The following is a 4035-nucleotide window of genomic DNA, read 5'->3' as shown; positions in this document are numbered from 1 at the left end:
TAGTTTTCTGTTAAAAAGAAGATTTATCAAAAAAAAAAAAGACAAGTCTTGCACTCACTAAGTATTTATTTACATTTTTTTTATTCATCAAAGAGAAACAAAATAAAAGATAATTAATTATTTATTTACAACAACTGACTTATTTTTATTTTTTTTATTTTTTCAAACACACATATTACGTCAAATGCTCAACAATTACCACAAAAACATACCAACAAAAGGACTATAGCCAGGAAGATGATAATAAGTATCCTTTTAAAAAGGTTTACTGGAAGATAGCCAAAGGATCGCCGTTGGTTTAGATGCTTTAAAAGAGAGGTGACATCACTTTGGGTAACCCTAGCACGTATTCGCTCGAGAGATCTGCAAAACCCTCGGTTAAAAACGGAAATAAGCAGAAAGGTTACAGCTATAAAAAAGTTGAAAAGGAAAAAAAAAGCAAAAAAATAAAAAAAAATAGGTAAAAATGAGTGAGGACGATTATCAACGATTGTTGCCTAATATAAAATTCTACATGGTCGACCTACATAGATATATATCAACAGTGTCTAGCCGAGAGACTAAATAAAGAAAAAAAAATCATCAAATGGAAAAGAGTTTTAAAAGATTTTTTCACGGCTACGCTGTGATCAAGTTATTGAAAAACTCAGTTATCATATAGAAAGAATAAGTAATTTTTTAGATAAAAAATAAAACAATGGCTTGAAATAAAAGAGTCATTCTATTGGAAATATATCTAAGTATTTTTACGGAGAAAATCATTCTTTCTTTCATGTAATCAAATAATTGTTTATATGAATTTTAACAAACAATAGAAAATATTTAATTTCCATCCAGATTTATTTTTTAAAATTTATTATTTATCTGAATGATACACTAGAAAAAATTTATAGTTTTAGAAACGATCTGAAGTATTGTTACAGATGGATCGCTGTTAGAGCAACACTGTCAACATCATTGAAGCTATAGAAACCAAGATAATCTCGAAAAACCGCTTTTTCGTCACACCCGTGCGGAAAGTTCACTTTTCCATGAGAGAGGAATTGAACTTTTTCCACAAGTATGACGAAAAATAAAATTATCAGCCGTAGGGAAGACAATTAAACACGTGGTTTGAGCTAGTCTATTTTTCCTCCCTAGGGGTGAAATCTACTATTTCAGATATCGTCAATCAATTATCTAGATAATCTCTACAGCTATCTAATGAGATAGTTAACTTAAGAAGTACGGTATTGTTCCTATAACTATAAATTTTTGTTCAGTGTATTAATAACTATTTTTTTTATTACATTTGCATTCCAAAAGTAGTTGTTAGACACATGTTTTTTGATCGGTAGACGATAAAGTTATAACGGTTTCTCGAAGTTATACGATACAGAACTATATTTCAAAGTAATATTTGATAAAAGTTGAACCATTTTAAAGAAATAAATCAATATTTTCCATTATTCTTTGTTTCAAGAGTCGATCGTTGAGAAAACTTATACATTATTTATCAAAAAATTGGTTTAGCAAAAGTTACTAAATATTTATCACTATTTAGAATATTTTTTTTTTTCTCATGCATGTTATTTATTAATATTGCTACTGGTGTTTGTCATGTACCGTCCATCAAACATGCATCGAAAACTACATTTTTGATGCACTTGTAAATAATAATATTATTTCTCTGTTCATAATTGATTGGAATTGATCATGATTATTTGATGTTTAAGATTACTTGTTTGATTGATTAAATAAGTAAAAATCGATTTCACATACCACGATCGGGGTTTCAATTTCCCCTCATTTTTCATGTAAAATCATTTTACAGCGCACAAGATAAAAAACAAACTTAGGATAATATTTAATATCTAATGTTTAATGTTAAATATTTTTGTGAAATATTATGACGTTGATTGTATGATGACTGATACGTAATAAGAAATTGTTACATTTTTTATCAGAAATGTGTAGTGAACGTTTATCGAAAGCTCGTAATTAAAATTGAAAATTAAAATTTTTGAAAAATAAAAAAAAAAAAATTAATAAATTAAATAATATTATTTTTTCTTTAAAATTACTTTTTCAATGATTGTAATTACTCATTTTAATGAGATGCGCTGGTGATGATGAATAGACTTGACGTGGTATTTTGAAAGACGAAATTACGTATTACTCTTTTTCAATAGTATAGTAATAGGTTCGACAAATTTCCGATATCGGCAAATCTCTTTTTGACCTTCTCTCCATACAATATATCACTACTCTTTTGCCTCTCTTTCAATACTATCAAAAGATATTTAGTGAAAAATTTTTGGCTTTATTCTTTGATCTATTTTATCATTAATGAAAATGAAAATTTAATGGAGTATAAAATAATAAATCATAGAGAATTACAAAGAAAGATTGGTAAACTAACAATTAACATGTGAAAACCCGAGCAGAACAACTTCATTTAAATTTAAATTAAAGGACTCATCTGAAATCTGTAATTCTGTAAATATATTCAGTACATTTAGTTTCCAGCTCGGTACGTAAAGTTTAAATAAAAAATTAAATTCAACCAATTACTGAGAGTTGTACTCTGTGACAGCCAGATATCAAAAAAATAATTTATGCTAATTGCTTTGAAAGATGACAACTAGTGAAAAAAATTTTTTTTAAATCTATTTTATTTTGGAAATTAATTAATATTTTATTTGAAGCTTATTTATTTCAAAAGATGAAATATTCTGATGAGAAAAAAATTTATTGTGAACGAGTAATATTTTTTATTACTACAAGTATTTAAAATTTTTTTATTAATTAAATTAATTTCTCAGTGTAGTGACAAAAATTTTTTAAAGTCTATTTCATTTCTAAATATACTTTATATCTTATCTTATATATTTTATCTTTAATAATTAATATTTTTTCTATAAACTGCATCATTCACTTTTATTTACTATAATAAATCTTCTAGATTCTGCAAGCTTTTTTTTTTAAATTGCTGCAATTTAACTGTAAAAATAATTAATTTGTTTGAATAATTTAATTAATTGTAAGAAAGCAATAATATTTATAATATTCAAGAATAAGTTAAAAAGATGAAAGTCTTAGAAAAATATAAAAAGAAATTAAAATAAATAACAAAGAAAAAGGTAATTGTAACTAAAGTAAGATTGATCTTACTATGAAATAAGTATTGTTGCTTGACCACAAAAAAAAACATTTACAAAATAAAAATGAATGTTTGATTATGGGGTTTAATAAATGAATTCAAACTGATGGTAAGTTCATCAGTTTCAATGTTCTCAATCTCAATTTCGCTTGAAAGGGTGAGAACAGAAAGCAATAAAATATATAACTGAGAAGTTGTTACTTCCCTTCATGTCTCTTCCTCTTTGTCTTATTATTTCTCTGGAGTTTCAAGATTACTACATGATTGAAAGCCCTCTAACATTCTCGTTTTCAAATTTCATCTCCTCGAGGCTCAACAAATATGTACTTGCATTCAATACCATAAAAATCTTTTATGTAAAAGATTTCTATTTCATATCTATGTCATGCATACACATCAATACTGAACGTGACAATTTTGATTTACTCCAGCCAGAAGAGAATATAGACAAAGAGAAAAATAGAAACATGAAATATTGACGTGATTAATACAAGAAATATATTATCAACAATTGAAAAAGATAAATTTAAAATAAAATAATAAATTATTTTAATTACATTTAACCATTTTTACAACTTTCTGATAAAATAATGTTATCATAAAAATTTACAAAAAAAAAAAAAAAAATTATTGAAATTAACATTTTTGCAAATATAACGTTGAGCTTTAGAATATGCTTTCTATGTAAAGTGTTAATATTAATCATTAAGATAGACTTTCTTAATTATTAATTGCTAGTATAAATTATTAATTACCCCTCAGTAGGATTCTATTATCAACAAAAAAAAAAGTAAATAAAAAATCTCCTTGAATTTATCAATCTAAATAGTACATTTTTCTCTATAAAATCTTAGTATATAAAACTATTAATAATAGGATATTATTTATTAACA

Source organism: Chelonus insularis, unplaced genomic scaffold, assembly GCF_013357705.1.
Source record: "Chelonus insularis isolate UGA/USDA-ARS -01 unplaced genomic scaffold, ASM1335770v1 contig_88_pilon, whole genome shotgun sequence".
Taxonomy (NCBI): Eukaryota; Metazoa; Arthropoda; class Insecta; order Hymenoptera; family Braconidae; genus Chelonus; species Chelonus insularis.
This window is presented reverse-complemented; position numbering follows the sequence as displayed.